Source organism: Protopterus annectens, chromosome 17.part0 (assembly GCF_019279795.1).
Source record: "Protopterus annectens isolate FY-2018-M chromosome 17.part0, PAN1.0, whole genome shotgun sequence".
Classification (NCBI taxonomy): Eukaryota; Metazoa; Chordata; order Ceratodontiformes; family Protopteridae; genus Protopterus; species Protopterus annectens.
Window position 1 is genome coordinate 134,501,283 of NC_056751.1, and position 25,534 is coordinate 134,526,816.

At 41.4% G+C, this 25,534-nt stretch overlaps 1 protein-coding gene across 4 annotated transcripts in view; it reads left to right on the forward strand.

Moving 5' to 3' along the window:
• LOC122791373 (aminopeptidase O (putative)) overlaps positions 1 to 25,534 on the forward strand; it is a 2,634,672-nt gene that overhangs the window by 1,838,078 nt on the left and 771,060 nt on the right. The gene's annotated exons all lie outside the window — the stretch shown is intronic.

Here is a 25,534-nt window from a genome sequence, read left to right on the forward strand (position 1 = left end):
TGGACTATGCCGGTGATGGTGCCTAGAAGTTTTTTTTGGACTTGTCTGGAGTCTTTGCCTTCCTTTCCAATAACAGAGTTCCATCTTAGGATCAGATTTTTGAAGTCTTGAATAGTTCAGAGTGGCTCTCGAGGGGCCACATAAAGTCTGTCTAGGTGCCGTTGAAGAATTGATTTAAGTATCTGTGTGCAACATGAAGTCGTTTTGTAGAGCATGGAGTCATTTTGTACTAAGCTGAAGAAAGATTCATCCAAAACTGTGGCTACTTCACCTTAATAGTCATATTTCCTCTTGGAATGCAAAACATCTTGTCACCCCATGAGGAAAAAAAAAACAAACTTCATAAAGTAATAGTTTCCTGAAAGGTTTGTCAGTCTCAGAAAGTAATAATGTCCACTTTGGAACCATTTTCACAATTGGAGGCTTTTCTTTTTGTCTTATATTTTCTTTTACTTACCTTTGATGTATACTGCTTATTTATTTACCAAGCATTCACCTGTCTAATAAGTTGTATTTTTCTTTTAACATTCAGGCCTATAACACATTTTCTATACTTCAATTTCTTACCCATAGCTCCTTATATCTGGACCTTTTTTAGGTCTATCTTCTTTAAGTAAGTGGCTTACCAGCTTAATAATAGGTGGCATTAGAAAGTGCAAGGTCTTAGCAACAAAATAGTACTAATACTGTTAATCTAGGATGTCCTGTAGCAGGGAAATTAATCATAGTTTGTCAGTAATTACTCATATTTTCATATTCATGCTCATATTTTACAACTGAGAGACCGACATGCTGTTGAGGGGGTAGGGAGTGAAATGTCATAACTGTAGACAGAACAGTTCATTGCCAGTGTCCATTTAAATCACACTTCACCTAAAATGTTGCTAGCGGTTTGTAAGTAATTATGAAAATAAACAATATTTCTTTATCTACTTAATACTTCAAAAAAATAATAACATCAGGTGAATCTTTGGATGTTGTTGAAAAAACTGTCTTTTATATTTGCACTGTAAGTTGCATATCTTGAGAGATATTCAGTGCTATTTGTGACACCAGGGAAATACTGCCAGTCCAGCTATCTGGACTTGTGTAAATAATAATATGTCACATGATTTATATAGAAATGTGACACTGCCAGCTCAGCTGTCTGGAATTTTGTAAATAATCATATGTCATGTGTGAAAATTAATATAATTCCTATGCTTGTCTTACAAATGTAAGAAAACTATATATTGTGTATATTAAACTATTAGTGCAGAAGTGTGTGTTGAATTGTATGTTATGTGCTGAGCTTCAAGAATGTAACCACAGTATACCCTACTGGAAAAGAACAGAATGTTTTACGATTCTGTTTATCTCTCAGTTTCACTGAAGAAGACAGGATGTCTAAAGTTAGAAGTTTCTTTTTATTGTGTTGAAACAGAAGTAATTACTAGGTTTCAGATGTAAAGTGTTTTTATTGCTCTCTGACTTCCTAGCAGCTGCACATCTGTGAGATAAGTATTTTTGACAAAGAGGTGTTGGTTTCTGTTAGCCTGGGAACTGAAGGCAGGTGACATAGTGATGTCATCCATCTGACTAAGCAGTAATGCTTTGATATTAATTTGGGAACTCTCTGAGACTGGGCATTTTGTATTTGTCTTTGGACCTGGAAACATCCTCTCATCAGCACTTGCCTTGCTAAAATTAAGTAACCAGGGTACAGTAATCTTTCTTAGACATAGATAGGAATATAGTAAAGATTAGTTTAGATGTTTTCTGTATTTATTTGAGACTGTCCTGCAGTGTTTTAAAATATTTCCTGTGATTCTGAATTCTGTAGTCAATGTGAGGAGTTATTGAATATTGACTTCTTGTTTTATTATTTATTAAATATACTTAAACCTTTTAATTGTGGCTTGTTTGTTTAGAGATATTTAAGCTATTAGAATACTTGCATATATATTTGGTGACACTGTATAGGCTACTCCAGTACCCTTGAAAGTCTTGGTCACACTTACCATTTGGATAATAGAAACATCACACAGAAGGATTGGTCACCCTTTGGGAAGGGCTTTATAATAGCTGATAAAGAGCTGGTTGGTGGCAATGATAACTGCATTTTAGTCTGAGCAGAAGGGGGCATAGCTAGTAAACCTGTGCCAATCTTTCCCAGGAGTGTGTATGTTTGTATGTAAATCAAATCTCAAAGTGTGTGTGTCAGCTACTTGGGCAGGGACACGAAGCACTGGTTGGACAGAGAGGGTGCTGGAGGTTTTGGGTTGACTGCTCAGCTGAGATGTTAACACTATAGCTGTACCAGTGGGGAGTCTTATTAGGGATCTGGAGAAAGAGGCAGAAACCAGCCCCAGACTGACTGTGATCTCTGTGTGCTCTTAAGGGAAATTGTACTTTACTGTGTATGTACTTGTCATCCTCCCAATGAGTATGCCCCTCACTGGTGCTAGTGGTTAGGATTGAGGCTCCATGATTACTGGGCCAGTGCAGGGGCATCACATTATTTATATTGCTAATTATACAATTAAGTGTATGTTTTCATATTTCTATAAATATTTCAATAAACATGCACTCATTTAGGAATTTCTTATGTGAAAGCTTATTCCTGGTTAACAAAATGTTCTAACAATATATGTCTAGGTTTTACAGTTTTAAAGATATTACAGTTTGAAAGTTTAGCTAAAAATATAATTTGGGGTCTGTCTGCAGTGTAATATATTATAGTATTTATGGAGCTATTACCACTGTAAAGAATACTTCTAACTGATAATGTTACTATTTCTGCAGTTTTAATAGCTTTTATTCTCCAGAAATATTGAATTGTGGTGGTAGTGCTGCGGTAGCGTTGTCACCTCACAGTTAGACGTTGCCAGTTCGATTCTCAGTTAGAGCATCTTCTGTGTGGCGACATGCGTGAATGGGTGTTCCTTCGTTGAAGGTTGTGCGTTAGGCCAGGCAAGCCAGCACGTAAAACTCTACTGCCAATCATTAGTGGACCGGAGTTCCGAAAGACACAACAATTCTCCAGAAATATTGAACATTTGTTTGTCTTGTGCTTTTTAAGTTTATTTTTTCAGAATGTAAGATGTGTATAGGCTGATTGATGTGTAATGTTCCACACCACACAGGTGTTAATGAGTCAGTACATTTGCCGTCTCACTAGAGTTTCTGGACTACTATTTGGGGGCTTCTTATCTGTATGTAATGCTCTTTATTGTGTTTTTACTTTCTTTGCTGAGCTTTCACCTATTAAAGGAGTTTTTTTTTTCTTCTGACTAGAGTTTCTTTCTCATTACAAGTTGTGGTCTGTTATTTTGGATGCTTCATAACCATGACCCTAAGTTTTTCTCATAGCAGATAAGCCTTCTGCGCTTTTAGTTTTCTTTTTCATAGTAATGGCTTATTACGTTCAAAAGATATGCTGCACCCCTCAAACATGTTACACACTTTGCATGCTAGTATTTAAATGGCAGTTGACTTTTGCAGGCACACCTCTTAATGTGGAAGGCAAACATTAAGTAGATCACTAAAATGACTCTAGTTAGTAGTTGAAAGAGCAGCAAAATTTATAGCTTTGAAACGCTGTGCCAGCATTTGAACAACAGATCCAGTCAAATACTGCCAACAATTGGTAAAAACTTTACATCTTAAAATGCACAAATGCAGTTGTTTGAAGAATATTCTTTGAGCTTTTGAGAATTGTCAAACTTTGAGATGACTTTAAGTTAAACATCAGAGTATGCGTCAGTTTTCCCCACAATCCCACCAGTATGCACACATCAGTAACACTCAACCCAGAAAACATGTATTGAATCCAAGAGGATAATACATCATTGGCAGAAATATCCAACCTGCAGTTTTACATATCAGCCAGTACACCACATGTCTGGAGACCCTACCTTATTCTTCGAGTTTATGATTCCAGAAGTAATGTAATGTATATAGGGAGGCAAAAATGTGTGGCACTCTTGGGTATGTCAAGATACCTCCTATCTTACATTTTGCTGGTTCACTTGACAAAATATAGTGGCTCCATTTTGTAATTACTGATTTTTACTTGGTAATTTTGCAAAAAGAGCATCCACACTAACCTTTTGTATGTCTGTCTGACATCAAGATTAGAAGGGCTCAAGGAAGCTTCTTGGCTGAAATACATGTAGTCATCAGGAATGCCTTTCTCATGGCATGTGCCACTTGCCTCCCCAAGACAACACTCACCTGATGTGTACACACCATTTGGTACAAGGACTCTTCAGTTCTCTAAACTAGTAGTTTTGCATAAATATTATAGTCTATGCTTAGCAGTGTTGTTATTTTGCAGGGATATGGGAAACTGTTATCTTTATTCTGTTTTGAAGTGAGAGAGAAAATGGCCACCATAGGTTGTGAGTATAGGATGTAGCTCTTCGTCAGCAAGAGAGTAATTTTGGAAGTTGATGAGTAGTGCCTTTTGATAATCTTTATACAATTTGCCTATGAGTCTCTGTGTAGTGGGTAACATAAGCAGTGCTAGTGAGGCTAATGATCTTTAAAATTTATTTTGGAATGTCAGTATTTTAAAGACGTATTTTTTTTTTTGGACTTGAGTCAACTAGAGAGTTCCATACCATCTAAATCTTACTCCAGCTTCCCTCTAGAAGCCCTTGCTTTGATTTGTATATAGGATTTGGAGAAAATGTATACTGTATTTAAAGGGAAAGCTTTATGCATAGTACCAACCTCCAGTCAATTTGGTTGTTTAGACTTTTTGTTTTTGCAGCTGTGCAAGTCTTGAATGATTTCATGATCTTGAATGATCTTGAAGTCGCTCCCCTCTTCTCCCTCTGGAGATTGTCGGGAGTAGACTCATAAGAAGGTTAAATTGATTACTACTTTATTTATTTTTTTTGTTAATTTCCCGTACTCAAGTTTGCCACCTTGACGTATCCTCTTGAAATTAAGCTTTCTTAAAGCTCCATTTCTTCCTCCTCCTCCTCTGAAATTATTTATAGATATTTAAGCACTGGATTTTACCTTCATTAAAATAGAGCCCTTGCCATTCACAGCCTGCACTGTTGTCTCCCGTGACTTTGAATGCTGTCAGAATCATCATGAGATTTTTAGGAGTAGTCTTTAAGTTGTTGTTGTCTTTCGGCTTTTCCCGGTTAGGGGTCACCACAGCGGAACTCCGGTCTACTAATAATTGGCAGTAGATTTCCATGAACGCCGAGGTGCCAGCTCAACGTTCAACCTTCAGCGAAGGCACGCCCATTTACGCATGTCTTTCGAATGCCCACCCAACCGCGGGGAGGACCTGCAGACTCCACACAGAAGGCACTCCCTGCACTCCAGCTGAGAATCGAATGGGAGACCCTCTTGCTGTGAGGCAACAACGCTACCGCTGCACCACCATGGATAGGAGTAGTCTTTAAGTAGAAGTATATAAATGTCCCTGTCCTTTTTCAGAATAGTTTTTAAAAAGTATATCACAAATGTAGTGTGTTGGTTCCATGTAGGAATTAAATAATCCAGATTAACTTTGCTCACCAGTTTGGGTTAAAGGGTTAAATGCACATGCCTTTTGGACTAGAAAATGTTATCCAAGAGCAGCTTTTATTCTTAATTGGTGCCATCTGACACATTTTTGTTTAAAAGTATAGTTTCCTATTTCTAACTGTAGACTTTGTTTCCAAATTCAAATTTCATGTGGTACCCCACCACATTCCCTTCTGCTTATCACACATTTGAAATGTTACTATATTACTTTGAAACATATTGAATGGATACTGGGGAATGAGAGTCATATGTGAAGTATATAATCTGACAAGTATTTGTCTTGCATGGTAGAATAACATTCTTTTGAGTCATAAAGAAATTGTATCACTTTTATAGTAGTGATTTGATCATCAGTCAACACTTCTAAACCTTTTCTTCTTTTTTTTTCTGAAATTGTCTCGTGTATTAACCTTGTATTGTCTCTTCTTCAGGTCTTTCATCTTTGATTTAAAAAAAAAAAAAAGTGGTCCCTTTAGTAGCTACCAGAGGGTTCCTCCTTGCTTAGCAGAAGAGACATCCACAACATTTTTAATAGGAGACTTGTGCCCATTATCTTTCCAGGAACATATCTAAAATTTGAGGGGTTACAGGCAAGAGCTCAGTTATAAATCTCATTATGTAGAAACTTGCTGCAGGATGCAGGTTCTGTTGGAGTCATCATTAGCATTTCTCATAACTCTTAACCTTCCATCTCCTAAATGTGGAACATTGCCTGTTATTGACCCTCTGTTCAACGTTATATGTGTAACACTAACATCTTCAGCTGGAAAACTCACAGCATGATTAAAATGTGTTGCTTTATACTTAAAATTATTTTGAAGAATTAATGATTTTCTTCTTATTTACCATGGGTATTCATTTAAAAATACTTAACGGTGAATGTGAGACAGACCTTTTCAATGTAGAATCTGAAATTTTTAATTTTTAAAATGAGTAGTGTTTCTTTCAATGAGGTACAGCTGAGAAGTAATGTTTTTCATTACTTCTAGAATGTTAGGTGACCCACCAGCTCACCTGTAACCATTCTTTTTATAGTCCTTCACTCTTTTTAAGATCCTAAAACAAAAGCATTCCTGTTTTAGCAGTAAATTCTACATATGAAGTTACTTGGTCCTGATTTTAGTCTTGTAACCCTGCCTAAATCTGTCTGTCTATTAGAACTTGTAAGACACCACCATGGAGTAAATTTTTGTTACTACATTAGCCGAATTATTGCTGAATGTGCGGATTCTGATTTTGCAGACTCACCTGAAAGTTGAATCCAGTGATATTTGTCGCTACATTGGGGGGAGGGGGGTTGTTCCTCAAAGATGCACTGAATTTGAAGTTGATTGAATAAAGGAAGGAGATGCAGGTGCTCATCATCTTCATGTAAGCTGTGCAGGGAAACGTCCCTCCTTAAAAAGGAATTAAAATGTAAAACAACTAGTTGTGTGCAAATTTGAACTCTCTTTCGTTTTCACCAGAATAGCAGTGAATCATTTGGGTTCTTCTTCAGAATACTACACTCATGAAATTTAACCATTTGTCTGTAGTCAAGTGGTAGCTACTCTCTACAACTACAGAAAGCTATATGAAATGCAATTAGGCATAATGAGCTGTCAGGCCAACTATTCCTAAAGTTCTGATGCCTGCGATCAATCAATCAATACAACATCAACAAGCCAGGACTCCTTTATAACTTGTGGTATTGCCACTGCATTGTATGTGCTAAGCCATAATTCAGCAGTAAGGTGAAAAGGGCCTCTGTGTAGTGGGAGATGGCATTATAACAGGCGTTTGCTTAGTCCGACATTTTGTAACCCAGACAACATGTTCTTGAATAGTTCCTACTAAAAATGATATGCAGTCTCATTTAAGTTATTGCAGTAATATTTATGCTTTAAAAAAGAAAAAAAAATACACAGTAACAGTTCTGTTTGTGAAGAGCTGTTTTGTTCCTTCACCACTGTACACATTACATTTTGCATGCCATAATTTGTGCAAATGTCCATTTTAGTGACTTCACATCCCTTGCTTTTCCATTGATTACCTGTGGCAACAGCCAACTGCACTGGGCCATAATTCTGATAGGGAGAATAAGATGAAGCTTCTATCTTCAGAACAAGGTGCTTGGATTCATGTTCCAGCACTGACAGTGTAGTGCAGCATGAGGCTTGTTCAGTCACTAACACTATAATGCTACCATAAGGAATTTTCTAGCACCGACATTGTAGTCTAATGTAAGAGTACTTCATTTTTGCTGTGTTTTTCCTTCGGAAGAAACATTGAGGTCACAACTTAAGTGGAAGATCAGGAGGAAAGTTAAGATGTCACAACACTTTTGGGTGATTTATTCAAAGCGCAAGCAAAAAGTAGCAACAGTATTAAGAAAACTTGAAAGAAAGCATTCCAGATGATAAAAAATAGTTACATGGAATGATAACATTACAAAACAGGTGTTACTGCACATTACTTAAAATTCTTTCTTTCCCCTAAAGTCACTTATCTTCTCTTTATATTCCTATTTACATTCTTCTTAGTTTTTCAGCGGTTTTATGCCTTTTTTTCACTGTATCCCAACATTCTTAAGTTCACCATCTGTCTTTTTTTGTCTCATTTCCCAACAGAGTTTTCTCATTCTCATTTTCACTGCCTATAAAGGCTTAACTCTAGGAGTGTTTTCTTTCTGGTCCATAAAACTTTTCTTAGCTTAAACAAACAGTTTCCTGACACTCCCATTCTTGCAGCTCACTTCTATATTAAATTAATTTTGACCAGTTAAATCAATGGCTTTATCTTTACCTCCTTCGTGTAACCATTATAAAAATCAGTTATGTTTTTCCAGTGTGTGTGTGTGTGTGTGTGTGTGTGTGTGTGTGTGTGTGTGTGTGTTTATGCATGTATCTCTTTCCCTTTCTGTACTCTCCTTAAAAAAACTTTTATCTTCTCGCAGGATTCCTTTAATATAATTTAACTAAGTATTTATGTAGCTTTACCACCTCTTTTACATTTGAGTTCATTCTCACCTTCCCCATGCAATGCATTTAAAAGTTCCTCATCAGATTCAAATCTGCCTTAACTACATATGTAGTTAAACATTCTCCCCCTTTCACTCTGCCCAGACACACCACCCTCCCAGATTTTGTTCTAACACATTTCCTTTATACTCAGCCTAGTACCTTCTTAATGCCAGAAATGCTGCAAGATGGCACGATTTTTTCTGTCCCTTACAACAATCTATCCTATTTCCACATCATCTTCATTTGTAACCCTGCCCCATCTGCCCTTTATTCTCACATTCTGGATGCAGATCACCTCTATTGTAAAGTTTTTAAAAATCCATCACAACTGTCTTTCACCAATTGCAGTTATTTTACATTAAAGGTTGCTAACTCCCATTCTAATGCTATAGCATGTTATGGAGGTTTTCCATTCAGTTTTTGCCTTTAATTTGCTGTTCTTAGCCTACATACTTTTATTTCTCACCTCAGTAAGATTGAACTTCTCTCTGTTTCAATCTTCCTTCATCCACTGTTCCACCTTACTTCTGTCTGTGTCTTTCGGCTTTTCCTGGTTAGGGGTTGCCACAGTGGAACTCCGGTCCACTAATGATTGGCAGTAGAGTTTTATGTGCTGGCTTGCCGGGCCTAACGCACAACCTTCAACGAAGGAACGCCCATTCAATTGCTTAACAGTAATCTTTCTAAACTCATGCATATTAAATCGAGGTAATCCCTTTTCCGTTTAGCATTGTGCAGTTGCTCCTCCTCTTGTTCTGCGAGATTCCCCCTATTGTGCAATACTTTAACATTTGTCAGTCCCCCTAAGCAGTTCTGGTTTCTTCTTAACCATATCTCCCTTTCCTTTTATATCCACCATATTTTAAACTTCACTTGAAGTTTATCCCACTCCCTAGCTATAATTTTCAGAGGAAATGTCTATCTTCTCTAATAGTTCCAGAATAATTTCCACTACCCATTGCTTAAATGCCTCTCTTTTCAAGAAAAGGTGGGAAAGCACCAGTGTGTCATTTTTATTTCACTACCTTGTGTTTTTTAGTCATTATTGGTATGACACCTGTGCACTGGCCCAGTAATCAAGGAGCGTCAATCCTCACCAGTGAGGGACGTCCACATTGGGAAGATAGCAAGTACACACACAGTAAAGTACAATTTCCCTTGGCACACAGAGATCACTCTTTGGCTGTTTTCTCCCTTTCTCTCCAGATCCCTGGTTTCTCCCTTTCTCTCCAGATCCCCAATAAGACTTCCCACTGGCACAGCTATGGGGTTCAGATCTCAGCAGAGTAGTCAAGCCAAAACCTCCAGTACCATCTCTGTCCAACCAGTGTTTCTTGTCTCTGCCCAAGTAGCTGACACACACACACACACTTTGATACTTGGTTTATATACAAACACACAGACACTCCTGGGGAAGGCTGGCACAGGTCAACTAGCTATACCTCCTTCTGCCTAGACTATAAAGGTAGTAATCCATTGCCACAGACTACTCTTATCAGCTACTATAAAAGGCCCTTACCAAAGGGCAATTCTACTGTACAATGTTGCTGTTATCCAAACATTAAGTTTAACCCAGGGCTAAGGCTATTGGAGTGGCTTATACAGTATCACCAAATACATGCAAGTACTCTTGAGATCTTAAATTATCGCTATACAAAACAGCCACAGTTGAAAGGTTTAAAATACTTAATAAATAATAACAACACAAGACAATACTTAATCATTCAACACAGTGACACTAGAGAGCTCAGAAATCACAGGAAATACTTTACAACAACATTGTAGGATAGTCTCACATAATTACAGAAAACAGCTAGACTAATCTGGCTATATTTCTCTAAGAGAAATCATTGTTCTAAATTCAAAGTGCTGGTGAGCTGATGTGTTCAGGTTCAGACAAAATACAAAATGCCCTTCTTTCTTTCTGAAATAGCCCTTAAATTGATAATACACATTACTGCTGAGTCAGTTCAGGTTACATCATTCTTGACACCTCTGCTAAAGTTTCCCAGGTTCACGGAACTCAAAATTTTAACATTTCTTTTTGATCTGCACCTGCCAGAAAGCCACACCAATAACATGCACTTTACATGTGAAAACTAGTAATTATCTGTGTCTCAGGACAATAGAAATGATTTCCTAGCCCAGACATCCTGTCTCTGAGCTTGAGATCAAACACAGATCTAAAATTCTTTACTTATCAGCTTTCTACCAACAGAGTACACTGAGGTTACATTTTTTAAGCTTAGCACATAACACATTTTCTTACATTTGTGAAACAACCCAGTGATCATATTACCATTTAAAATGACAGAATTATTTACAAAATTATATCTGGCTGGGCTGGCAGCCCCTCAGTTTTTCACAATTGGCACATGATGTGAAATAGTTGGTCTGTGAGTATCAAGACCTTCAGTTAAATGCACGTGTTCCTGTGAAATGTAAATTCTGTCTAACCTTGCCAAGCTTTTGTATCTTTGGGACTCATATACAAGTTCACAACGAAGTCCTAGTGTGTTTCCTGTAGTATAGTTATTTGCACTCTTACTATAGCTCACTACTCTCTCTTTTTTGTCCATCTGTGAGACCATCAACATTTAGGGACATTACAGAAAGCATCATTCTTCGAGAGATTGTTATTCCCACCTTTTTATTTATAACAGCTTTTTCCTGATAGGGAGGGCATTCTCCAGCCTGTAGTCCAAATGTCTTCTTGGCCTCTTCACATTCCATTACTTTCCAAACTCTAGTGTTTTGCTCCTGATACCTTCGTTCCTTTGCCAGTTTTCTCCAGTAAATTCCAACCCCCTCTTGCCTACTCTCTGTACCCCTACCTGAAGTCAACCCCATCAGTGCAATCGCCTTTCTCCATTTTCATGTTGGTTTTGAACTTGGAATACTTTTGCCTACTTCATTACTATAATATTATGTATGCTTGCTATTCTCCTTAACAAACTGCATCCAAAATTCCAATCTACTTATTTCTTGAGTACCTCCCTCCCATTTTATCATCATCCCTTTCTATTTTGATTTACATCTTTCTGCTTGTGTTTTGTATGAGAGTCTTAACTGTGTAGCTCTAAAATATCCTTTCAAATCAGGTAATACTAAACCAGCTTGTTCTATTGAAAGGATGAACTTATCTCAGATGACCCTTGCCCTCTTCCCCTCCCAAATAAAATCCTTCAACTCTATTACTGTGAACAATTTCTCTGGTTGATATAAATACGCTTCCCCTGTATATAAACCTACAGTGACTACGAACATTTTCAACTGCTTTTATTTTATTATTCATATCCATAAACAAGAGTTTACAGTTTCTCACACCTTACTTCTGTCTAGCACTATAATTTTGTTTATTGTATTCCCTTTTTTTGGTCTCCGCAGTCTTTGGGAATGACCTTCCCAACAAAATTAGGAACTGCCAGTCCGCTAAAGAATTTAACCTACAAAGTAACTAAACTACTGGTAAAATATGTCACTTGCTCTTGCTGCCATCTTTCAACCTTTACTTAAACCCTAGCAAATAAGGAACCACTTATTCTGTTTATTACTCTTTGTTGGATTTAAGTGTGACAGTGTAAATACTGTCTGTATTATCTTACTGTGCAGTTGCTTTGACTTTGTAGTTTACAGGTTTGATTTGTGATTTGTTAGCAATGCATCTTCAACAGTTTTATTTACTGTGATGTTCCCACTTGATTGATTTTACATACTTCATGCTTTTTTGTTTTCACTGTACATACTGGATTCTGTAATCCCTATGTTATTATGCTTTGCCCAGGCAGTAGCTAAAATAGGACCAATACCATAAGCTCACTGCCCCAGTAAAACAAACACCACCTGTGCCTTTGCTCAGTTGTTGTGTCTTTCGGCTTTTCCCGGTTAGGGGTCACCACAGCGGAACTCCGGTCCATCTGCTTACCAGTATCCAAGGACAGTGAGTATTGAAGGCAAGAATCGGGATCACAGGCAGACATGCTTCAGGGTGAAAGAATAATTTTTTTGTGCTTCTAAGTCCTACTCTTCTTGGTCAGCAAGCATGAAGTAGTGCCTGCTGTGCTAGGGTCCACTTGGGTGCAAGCTTCTGTGATTTTCTTGTGGCAGGCTTGTTTCTCCACATACTGCCTTTCTCACATCAAATATATGCCTTTAGACTGACTCACAAATGTTGCTCATTCATTGAGATGTGGAGTAAGCCATCCCCCCCAGTGTTGCAAAGAACCACTGTTGGTAAATCACTCTGATCCTACCAAATTCTGCAGTACTTGGGCTGATAATCAAATTGGGGGTCATCTGGGTCATAGTCAGGCCTTTATCCTTATATGCCATGGAGTTAGAGACTGATAGTGTAACTATTTTTCAGCATCATCAGCTTTCTCTCTTGTCTCAGTTTTCATCTCCCTCTCTGTCATTTTTTAACCCTTACCTTAATACTGCTGTCTCCCCACTTTTCATCACAGTCTTTGTATCTGGTTGTTTGATGTAACCCCCCCCTGTATATATTTTTTTCCTTTCTTTGTACTTTTTTATTTAATCATATTTCCTAGAAGAATGATATAGTCTTCCACGTATATGTCATTCTGTCATTAATTAGGCAGAATTCCTTAAGGGGCACATATCTTGTGAAACCGGCAGGCCTTTTACAACATGTATTTAAATGCCTTCTTCTTTGACACCTAAGAGCTCCTAAAATTAGTTAGAATAACCTCCCACCCCTTCCCCAAAACTGTTTTCCAAATGCAGAACAGAGGGATTTTTATTTTTCCACTACTTACCCATTCCATCCCATCTGATGTTGTTAATCTTCGTTCATTCCTTACTGATGGGTTATCAGTTCCATCCTCGGAAACGAGCCGGCCAATATCAAGCTTGTGTCAGCCAAAAACTCTCGAGCCAAGGTCCTACCCAGAATGCTCTGCTCCCTGTTACCTCAGATCTCGTTTGCCGTGTTGCTGTACAGCCGTGTCAAGCCACACTCTCAGCTAAGTGTCTAATTTTTTGAAAGTTTTATACATTGTTCTTACTTTAAATATTTTCAAATAGTTTCTGCTAATATTTTCCTAACCTATCGTATACTCTAGACTCTCTTCCTTTAGCCTTTTCCCTTTATTACCCTTTTTTTTACCTTTGAGGTAATTCTTCATTACCATCGTTGGCAATCCTTCCTTTTCTCTTCTTACCCTTTTGGGTAGCCTTTCCTCTTCTTTTTGGTACTGTGCTTCTTCTCCATATCATTATGTCGGATAAGAAAAGTAGTGTTGGTTTCAAGCAGTGTAAGGATTGCGGCCGTATGTTACCACTTTCCGATGGCCATGACTTATTTGTCTACTGTCTGAATGTCTCCCACCTTACTGTGGATCTCCCGTGTGGGATTTGTAAATATTTTTCTACCAGGACTCAACATGAGGAAGAATAAGTTAACTTTGAAAGGTCTTCTCAAGTCTCCTTTCTCTGAGGCTATTTCTGGGTCGGAGGGCTCACCCCCTCCTGTTAAACCCTGTAAGAAGTGTTCTTCCTCTTCATCGAAGTCACTCCCCTCTTCTCTCTCTGGAGATCGTCGGGATTTGACTCATAAGAAGGTGAAATTGATTACTACTTCGGCACTGCCACCTGTGACCCTATCGGGTCCAGGCTTGGCACCGCCCCCAATGATTTTGGCTCCAGCCATGTCTTCCTTATCGATACCTGCACCGGAGTTCCCAATGCAGACAACAATGGCTCCGACATTTCCGTTGCAACCCTTACCTGCACCGTACATGCAGGTACAGTCCCCTTCGGCACTGTTGGTACAATCCCCTTTGGCTCTGAGTATGACTTTTCTGTACTCCACGACGCAGACATTTTCGGCACCATGTCCTTCAGTGCAGTCCTTCTCGGCACCGTCCATATTACCAGTGCAGACACTTTCCTCGATGGTACTGTACCCATCGTGGCAGACTTTTGCCTTTACGGTGCAGGCACCTTCAACTACTATGGCGCTGACTTGTCGGTGCAGACTACTTCCACACTGTTTTCTTCGGTGCAGACGTCCTCTGTCCCGGGCTCTGCATCTATTGAATTAGCAAGGACTAAGTATTCTCCTTCATTGGATCTATTTGCTGGCCAATCAATATAGTCCTTTTCTAGAAAGGCCAGAATCACCATCAGCTTTCTCCATGAGGTAAACCAAGAGACTCTTTGAACAAGATGTGTTGCAGCTTGTTGGCCAGTTGCTTGTGGCCAGAGGTCTCTCTCAACCGTCGAAGTCCACGTTCCCTCCTTCAAGTGAACGTATATCTCCTCAAACTCCAATGTACACTCCGTCTTCGACTTCTACCCAAGTTTCGAAGCCTATTACTCCAACAGCAGCTTTCCTTCCTCAGACTCCAATAGTGGATCTCACTTTGGAACTGGAGTCGTCCTTGTGGCCCTTGGTGCACTGGACATCGGCGTCTTCTCAGGTCAGTGGCTGTGCCATGGGGGAGGGCATTCCTGGTTTCATGCTGATTTTTTTCTATGGCACCCTCCAGGGATCCTCTCTCATGGTTCATGGTCCTCTTGAGACTCCTGGTCTGGGGGTGGACTCGTCTGGGTGGGGTGTGACCCCAGTTCCGAGGTTGTCATGCTCGGTTCTGGGATCCCATCCCTCCTTGGGCGGGCCGGCCTTCCAGGCCATGGAGAGAGCCCTTGCCTCCACTGGCAAATCCCACATGTCGGAGTCCTCTCCCCCCTCTGTGCCGCAACTGTCACAAGCCACAGCCACCGGACACCGGGCATAAGGGCCTCAGGTTTCTCCTCCTCAGGAGACCCCCTCTTTGCAGTCTTCCCCAGAATCTCCCACTGAGGAAGTACCCCACAAAGCATCATGCAAGAGGAAGCATATGGACTCCACTGAGGAGTCATTGACTGAAGATACAGATTTTGATGACAGGGAAGGGTCCTCACGGTCACCCTCTGATGAGGTGTCCTTTGGTGACATTCTCGAGATCCTTAGACAGAGAGGTGATTGGAAGTCCTCTAATCCTTCCTCTGAGGAATCCGTATTCCTGCAGGCCTTTCGTGTCCGGCCCCCTACCTCCTGGGTCACCCCGCCTGCAAATGAGCTCGTCCAGCGCACATGGAAGGCTCCTGACACCCTGGAAGCGATACCAAGGAGACTGGAAAAATATTATCTCTCCCAGCTGAGCACCCACATTGGTCACAAGGTCTTCCAGTAGATGCTATGGTAGTGGTGGCTGCAACTAAGAAGGATTTGGCAGAAGAGAGCCAAACTGTCCATCCACCCAACAAGGAGTCCCAGGCGATTGACAGACTAGGGAAGAGTGTGTTTGCTTCATCGACCTTCGCCGTAAGGTCTTTGAACTATTTGGCACACTTTACCAGGCTTCAGAGATTTCTTATCAACCAGCTCTCTGAAACCTTGGCAGTAACTGTTTCTGACGAGGTCTGTGACAACCTGGCTTCTCAGATAGCCACCCTAGAGTCCATTTCCAACTCTTCCATATGTCTTATTTCTCACGCAATGGTAGGGGCAGCTAGAGTGGCAGGCATGGGTATAGTCACCAGACGACATGCCTGGATGCGCCTTTGTGGACTCCTTTAAGGCTTCCTTCATGAATGCCCCCATCAAGGCCGCTTCTTTGTTTGGCCTTAAATTGAAAGATACGCTGCAAGGTGCGAACAAGATGGCAAGACCCTGTCTGCCATTGGTGTCAGACACTCCACTCCTCAGTAATCCTACTCCAGAAATCAGAGGAGCGGGAAGATGTGGCACAGGAAATCACAGGGCTCTTTCCGGGACACACGTTGCCGAGTTCTCCCCTAAAACTCAAATGGAAGACGCCCCTTTCGGGGCAGAGGAGGTCCACGAAACCTGGGTTCCAGAGATTCCTTCTCTGGTCAACCCTGTTAGTGCTCCTGAAGCGATGCCCGATTGCTCACCTCAGGAAGCGGTCGGGTGTCATTTTTTCCTTGTACCCCGCTGCCTGACAAAATATAATCACCGACTCTTGGGTACTATGGATAATATCCAGAGGCTATTGCATCCCCTTCCATCTTTGTCCAGTCTCATCCAGAGTACTACCCGACTTTCCACCCAGTCAAAAGGAAGCAGCAGCAAACAAAATCCAAAAGCTGCTACAAAAAAGAGTCATCCAGACAGTCCCCCCAGACCAGCTAGGATCCGGTTTTTACTCAAGGTTCTTTTTAGTGCCAAAAAAGACAGGGGACTGGAGACCAATTCTGGATCTCAGCACACTGAACAAATTTGTAAAAACAGAGAAATTCCGGATGGTCACAGTTCAGTCTATCCTTCCTCTTCTGGAAGAAGATATGTGCTCTGTAGATCTTCAAGCTGCATATTACCACATATAAAAATGGACAAATGCTCAAGAAGATACCTCCGCTTCCACATAGGAGCCAGTCACTACCAATTTCAAGTTCTGCCCTTTGGTCTCTCTACAGCCTCCAGAGTGTTCACCAAATGCATGGCAGTGGTTATCGCTCACTTGCGACTTCAAGGATTCCAGGCTTTTCCATGTCTAGATGACTGGCTCCTCACCGCCCCCACCAAGTGTCTACTGGAAGAAGCCCTGCACTACACTCTCCTAACAGCTCAAAGCCTTGGAATCACTATAAACTGGGAGAAATCCAACACAACCCCAACTCAGTCTTTGGAATTTATAGGGGTACTGTTGGACACGAGAAATTGCACAGCATCCCTTCCGGACCACAGGCTTCAGAAAGTAATGCAACAAGTTCAACCATTGGTCTGTCACCACAAATCTCTCGCTCGATCTATACTCCATCTCTTGGGGTTAATGGCAGCCTCGATCACCATTGTTCCTCTAGCCAGATTCCACATGAGACTCCTTCAGTGGCTACTTCTCACTCAGTGGTACCTTCTACAACATCCTTCTTTTCAGATATATGTAACTCCGAGATGCAAGCAAGATTTACTCTGGTGGACGTCTCGAAATCCCCAACAGTGGTCTTGCCCCTTCAACCCCTATCAGCCGATAGCCACAGTGTTAATCTTCATTCATTCATTACTTCCCACCCTCCGTCCTCCATCCGGAGGTGCCTGGTTGATCTCATATACTCCTTTATTGTAGGTCTGTTATGACCAGAGGTAGCCTCTACTTTTATCTATCAGCTTGCAAACTCTGTCCGAGGTAACGGAGCAGAGCATTCTGGGTAGGACCTTGGGTCGAGAGTTTTTGGCTGACACGATCTTGATATTGGCTGGCTCGGTTCCAAGGATGGAACCGATAACCCATCAGTAATGAATGAACGAAGATCAACAACACAGATGGAACGTTATGGTAAGACATTACTTCTTTTTTTCTGTATTCCCACATCATCCCTGTCGGTATCAGTGTCATGCAGAATTTGCCATCTGGTTTGTAACCATACATAGGTCCTCATTTGTTTTGTAGCCCATTAATTTCAGATTGAATTTTAATAGATTTTTTCCTTGTCAAAAGAATTTATGGTAGTAACCTACTGGGTGGTGGACAAAAGTGAAATGAGGTAGGTGTTTGCATTCTGTATGCATTTGCTTGATGTAATTATGCACTGATATTTTAAGTCATATATTTCCAACTGCCGTTGTAGAGTGCAATCCAGTGACTGAGCAGCATTACAAAAAATCCACTGGACACAATTTTTAAGAAAGTAAACTAGGTTCTTAACATATAAGGGCATGGAGGGAGCAGAGCTGTGCAACCACAAATAGAAATTGCATGATGCAAACAGAGTTGCCAAGTCACTGGATTGACTCATAGGCCGTATTATGCTCACATATGATTTGTACAAAGATAGCCTAACATAGAAGTGTGCTCACAGTCTAGCTGCTTTCTTGTCAGGTGCAGTAACATTGTGTAGAGAAGAACATAAAGTTAAATTAATTCATGCTGTGCTGGTTAAGAATAAATGACAGGATGGACGTAAGATTTAAAAGAAAGAATGGGTAACTGGCAAATAGGAATACATTTAAAGCTGGGAGAAGGTGACTGCATGAAGTGTTTGTAGCCTGAGGAAGGAAATAAGTGCTGGGAAGTGTTGGTGCTAGAGGTTTCCTGACAAGATCTTGGTAATTAACTAATGTTGCAAGTAATAAAAAACATGGCTGTACATTTTTGAAGCACCCTCCTGCAAGGTAATGGAATGTAGGAAACTTACATCAGGGTCTAAAATATTAATACAATTTGTTAATGTGCAACAAGGATGAAATAGCATAGAAACAGAAACATTGGGCTGTTTGAGAAATTCTGTTTAACTCAGTCTATTTCAGTTGTGGTGTTTCTTTCTCTGTACAAAGTCTTTTAATATTTGTAAAGTATTTCCTCTGAAATCAGTTTTTAAAAAAGGTTTTGCAGAGGGTTTTTTCTTTTTCTTTTTGTCATAGTATGTAGTTTAGCAGGTATCACACTTGCCTTTGTTATTTGGAAGATGGGATTAATTATGTTCTTCGTGTTTCACTGTTGCAGTCATTACATTTGGGTTATCTGCCTGCAGGTAGCCCTCAGCCAGCCTGAATACCAGTGTCTTGGATCCCTGTGTCAGATGATGTCTCCTCTTCCATGACGTCAGGTCATCAGGGGTATAAAACATGCAGCCGACGCCATTACATCAGTCTTTCTTGCCGTGCGGTGCCCGAAGCAGAAGCAGTTTGCAAGTGCCAGTTGGCTGACTCCTGAAATTTTCATTTTCGAGTTTCAGAACCGAAGTCTTCAAGAAAGATAAGTACCCCGTTGGGGATCTTTTTTCTTGCTCTTAAACCAATGTCAGTAAAAGTTAACAATTGTCTTACCTGTGGAAAGCAAATACCTCATAAAGATTTTCATTCGTACTGCATTCCTTGCTTAGGCCTAGAACACGATGTCCCTCGCTGTCCATTTTGTGCTTTATTCAACCGCCGAAATATTCTTTGTCGGTCTATTTTTGCAGCAAATTATTTTGGTGCTCGGTTTAACTATCCAGAAATGTCGTCGGTAAGCCATCTGACTACCGATTTTCCGAAAAAAACATAAAGATAAAGACAGAGATGAGACAGACCGCATAGGTCCAAAACTGATGATGACACTTCCGCTAAGCTAGTCGCCAGTTCGCCGGTACTCAATGAGGCACTTTCACAGCCCCTGATACCCGCTACTTCAGATTCGCAGGCTTCTGCGGAGACCCATTCGGAGTCAGGTATGCTGCGAGATGCTTCTTCGACTATGGAACCTGCGGATGTCTCTACCATGGATGGGTCCAGAGCCGCTGTGCAGGCACCAGCTTCTGAGGGTGTATTCAGGCCTACAGACTTCCATTTTAAACCGACTCCATCTTCCTCAAGGCATAAAGCTCGACCCACGCCTAGAAAACTGACGTCCAAACCACATGGTCAGGCCCATATACCTAAAAAACAAATGAAACGAATGGCTGAAGACCTTATTACTTTAATTAGGAGAAACCAGCCTTCACCCTCTAAGAGACCTAGAACTGATTTTCCTTCTGATTAGGATTCTGAAATTTCTGTTTCTTCTGATTTCCAGGATTTGCCCTTATCTACCTATGAGGATTCTGATGCAGAGAATTCCATTCCCTTTTCTTCCCCTCCAGAAGATTTTTCTTTTGGTGAAACCTTGCACACTCTTAGGGAGCATTTCTGCTGGGAAAGCAGGATTACTCTGACTCCAAAAAGAGGCTTAGGGAATTCTTACTCCTCCCTCAGCACAGGCTTTTAGCTATCCCTCCTGTTCTGGACATTGTAGATGATGCCTTCTTGGAATCCAGCCTGACTCCAGACACTTTACCTCCAGCTCCCAGAAAACCTGACAGGTATTACAGAGTACTTGACTCTCACAAGTTCCTCTTCAAGAATCCTACTGCAGGCCCAGAGACCATTTCCCAAGGACCTAAAGGAATTAATGTTACTACTGCCAAAAATCCTACCCCCTCTGATAGAGATTCCAGGGCCTTGGACTGATGGGGTAAGAAGGTATACACTTCTGCTACTTTGGCCATTAGGGCCTTAAACAACCGATTTCATATGTTAAAGTATCAGCAGCATATTATGGGACTTCTTAAACAGAAAATGATGTTAATTCCTGACTGAGCTGAACATAAAGAATTACAGGATTTAATGCATTCTGCTGAACAAGTTGGTAAACATACTTTGCAATGTGGTTTTGACTCTCTAGTCTAGAAGCATCTTGCAGGGCTGCTGTCACTGGGTCTGTACTTAGAAGGCATGCTTGACTTAAGGAGAAAAATTTGCCAGATCATGTTAAAGCTAAATTACTGGATGCTCCCTTAAACCAAGACCACCTGTTTGGCAACAAAGCAGAAGAAGTCCTTAAAAAGATGGAGGAAAAAGCTAAATTTATGCAAACGGTTAAAGATTTCCTGGAAGTACAGCCTCCCAGATTTAGTAGGCATTGGCCTTCTAAGAATTGGTCCTTTCCAGTCTCTTCCAGGCCTTCCCAGTGCAAACCCAGGAACAGCAGACCACCTAGGCTACAGTCTCAAGGCACATACAGGCCTAAGCAGTGGGGGGGGGGGGCTCTCACTTCCAAAGCTGGAAATAGTAAGACACCCCTATGGAAAAGTGTCATAATGACTTAACCTTAAACCTTCCAAGCCCTGCTCAACTGCCTGCTCCCCTAGGGGGAAAGATTGCCCTGCATACAAAAAACTGGGAACTCATTACCCAGGACAAATGGGTTTTAAATATAGTATTCCAAGGATACAGATTCCACTTCCACACCTTACCAGCCCCAAACGGTTGGCCAGATCTACCCCCAAATCAGTGGGCAGAGGCTCAACAGCAGGTTCTCTCTCTTCTAAGTATCAGGGCTATTCAGCCTGTCCCAGCAGAAGAAAGGGGACAAGGTTTTTACTCAAGACTCTTCCTGGTACCCAGAAAAGACAGCTCCTGGTGTCCTATCCTGGACCTCTCTATTCTAAACACCTTTTTGGTAATCCCAAAATTCAAAATGCTAACACTTCAACAGCTGCTTCCTATGCTAGACAAAGATGCCTGGTTGGCAACCTTAGACTTAAAGGAAGCTTACCTGCACATTCCAATAAGGGAATCTTGCAGGAAATACCTTCGCTTCAGAGCAGGCTCCATGCACTATCAGTTCTCTGCACTTCCCTTTGGCTTATCTACTACGCCCAGGGTATTCACATAGTGTCTAGCTGTTGCATTTTGCAGGCAGAGAAACATTCAAATACAATTGTCTAATTCAAGCAGATAGCCAGGAAATGTTCTTAAAACATCTGGCATTTGTAAAGAAACTTCTAACCTCGCTGGGGTACACCATAAACGAAAAGAAATCTCATCTAGTACCCTGCCAACAAATTTTATTTCTGGGAGCAAGCTTGAACACAACTTCCCAGATGGCTTACCTCACGCCAGAGAAACAAGTGTATTTGACAGATTACTTCAGACTACTGGCCACAAAGATCCAGCTATCTGCAAGGAAAATCCTGCAAGCCCTGGAGTTCATGGCCTCTTGCATTCTACTAATTCCATATGCATATGAGGAAACTACAATGGTATCTAAAAAGCCTATGGTGTCAACATTCTCAGGACCTGGAGACAATGATTTCTATCATTCCTTGTATAAAGACAGAGTTCCTTTGGTGGGCAGAGGCCTGCCACCTAAACAAGGGGCTCCCTTTCAATCTACCCCCTGCCGCCCAAACCCTGACTACAGACGCATCAGACTATGCATGGGGGGGGCTCACTTGGCAGGGTGGTACATTCAGGGCAAATGGAACCCAAGTCAGATGCACCTGCATATCAACCAAAAAGAAATGTTAGCTGTACAGAATTCCCTGACAGCCTTCAAAGACGATATCCTTCCAGGACAATTATTGGTAAAGACAGACAACACCACAGTTATGTGGTACATAAACAAGCAGGGGGGAACCCACACCTACAAGCTCAATTCCTGCCAGGCAAGCTAAATTCACTGGCAGACAACCTAAGCAGAAATCTCATGGACCCACACAAATGGAAACTGGAACCAAGGATATTCAACCTCTTGAGGAAAAAATGGGGGACTCCAGAGATAGACCTGTTTGCCTCCCCTCAGAACTACCAATTGGACAAATTCTGCACAAGGATTCCCCACAGTCAAGTTTGGAAAGTGGATGCCCTGTCCTTTACCTGGGCAAGCCTCTCATTTTATGCCTTTCCCCCTCTGCCTCTCCTCTTGAAGGTTCTGCTAAAGATCAAACAGGACAAACCAAGGACAATACTGATTGTACCAGACTGGCGTCGCCAGCACTGGTACCCTCTCTTGCTTAGTATAATACTGCTGGATCCATGGCATCTACCTCAGACACCTTCCCTGCTGTCCCCAGCAGGCAGGCCTGATTCTGCACCCTCAGCTTCAAACCCTGAACCTTGCAGCCTGGCTAATTCCTTGAGCTCTCCAATGGCATCCCTCAGTAAGCAGGTGCTAGATGTCATTCTGGAAGCAAGGAGACCTTGTACTAGAAAGTCCTGTGCTGAAAAGTAGAAAAGATACTGTTCCTCGAGCCAAACTCAGGGAATGGGCACTGCCTCATGTCCTTCAGTATTTAACAGAAAATGCTCCACAAGGGCCTATCCTTCTCGTCTATCAAAATTCATGCCTCTGCCATTTCAGCACATTATAATACTGAACCACCCCTCTTCTCTCACCCACTGTTAAAGCAATTCCTCAGAGAGGCAAAAACTGTAAGACTCCCCAGGCAAGCCCCTAGTCCAATCTGGGATCTTAACTTTCTATTGGAAAAGCTCACTCTCCCTCCTTGTGAACCAGCTGCAACTGCAGAGTTGAAATTCCTTTCTTGGAAAACAGCCTTCCTTCTAGCCATCACTTCAGCTAGAAGTGTGTCTGAATTACAAGCCCTTATGGCAGTGGAGCCCTTCATTATCTTCCATGCAGACAGGGTTTCCCTCAGGACCAATCCTTCCTTTATGCCCAAGGTGGTGTCTAGTGTGGCCCTAAATCAGTCCATTCATCTGCCTACTTTTTTCCCGACTCCACAAAGCAAAGGAGAGAGAATACTGCACTCTTTAGATGTGCACAGACAACTTAGATTTTATTTGGACAGGACTAAGCCTCTTAGAAAATCTGAATAGCTGCTAGTTGGCTTTGCTGCAGGTGTAGAGGGGAAGGCCATTTCAAAGCAAACCATCTCTAAATGGATAGCCCATTGCATTCATTTCTGCTATAAGCACCATGGAAAACCTACCCCACAGGGGATTAGATCATATTCCACCAGGGCTGCATCTACCTCTACAGCCTTTCTCAGAGGAGTCCCTACCAGGGACATCCTAGAAGCCGCTACATGGAGCTCTGTACATACCTTCAAGCATTACCACATGCCTATTTTTTCTAAATCCAGAGCTGGTTTTGCCACTGCAGCTTTGCAGGGCTTAATAGCTGGCCCTAATGCTCTCTAACTTCCTCCTCCCTTCCTTAGCTTTGGGAATCAACCCAAATGTAATGACTGCAACAGTGAAACACAAAGAACATAGTACAGTTGTGTACACTTACCATAAATGTAGATGTTCGAGTGTATTCACTGTTGCAGTCCTGGTTACCCTCCCTCCAGCCCCCTGACTTCTCTTGGCTCTACCTTTCCTTCTTGTTTGGTGTATTTGAGCTTTCTGGTGTATTTGTTTTTTATTGGGGGTGTAACATAACATATAATTGCTTCCCATTATGGGGGCACCTGACATCTGGGGCAAGAAAAACTGATGTAATGGCGTCAGCTGCATGTTTTATACCCTTGACGACCTGACGTCATGGAAGAGGAGACAGCATCCTACGCAGGGATCAAAGACTCTGGTATTCAGGCCGGCTGAGGGCTACCTGCAGGCAGATAACCCAAGTGTAATGACTGGAACAGTGAATATACTCGAACATCTACATTTATGGTAAGTGTACACAACTGTACTTTCTTCATATTGATCACTGCTCCAGTACCCTTAGCTATATGGGTTTTATCCTGACAAGGATATAGCCAACTTCCAAAGCTTCAGGGCACCTCCACATGCCCAAATTTTCAAGCAGCTCGAGTTGAACTAAGACATGTTTGGGTGTGAAGCCCAGCATCACTTTACTGCCACCAGAGAGTACACTTCTCTGAAGTTTTTGAGGATCGATGGTCGTCTTGTACTTTCCATAGCTGGGCAAATAAGTTACCTTTGGGGAATCCTTCCGTTTTCTTATTTTTTACTAATGTTTTATTACTTTTCTCTTCAGGAAAGTTATTTTAAAGCTAGAATTATTGTGTTTTAATGGATTGTCTCGAGAGTGTAACAAACTTTTAAATGAGCACTCATTTCTGTCTGTTTAAAAGTAGCGTTGTCTAACTGCAAAACTATTTTCTGAGGAGAAATTGTGTTTATTTTAAGGTTGTGGGGCTTCCATAGTGTTTGAAAGTGCCTTTTACTGTGTTTTTTTTCTGTCAAAGTAAAAGTAACTGTTGTGGACTGGTAGTTTTACTGGCACTGTTGCTTGTTTTCCCCAGAATAGAGGCACTGTTTTCGGTTTTAGCAATTGTCACTCCCACAGTCGGTCCTTCATCCATCCACAAAAAGAAAAAGTTAAGCAAACAGCCTTTGCCACCACAGCAGGCTAACACTTTTCCTCTTCTGTGGCCATTTGATGGACCTCAGACCTCTCATCTTTTACCTCGGATCCCTTTGGTGTAGCACCTATAGCCACTATGGACTGGAAGTAAGCCACTTCCTTTGCGGCTTTTGGGGTCCCCTCAGTGGGCAAGGAAGAACCACTATTGTCTGTCCTGGGAGAAGGAACAGGGAAGGTTTCCCTGGTGTGTCAGAATGCTGTTCCCATTCCTGTGGAAGCAGCAGCTGCCATTAGTAACATGGCTGGCCTAATTTTTCCTTTCAAAAAGAAACAGAAAACCAAGCATCTATCTACTCCTCTTCAAATTTCTTTGGATAGAAGTAGTTTACTGGGACTGGCTCGGGGTTTGATTCAGGTTATTTATCCTTCTTG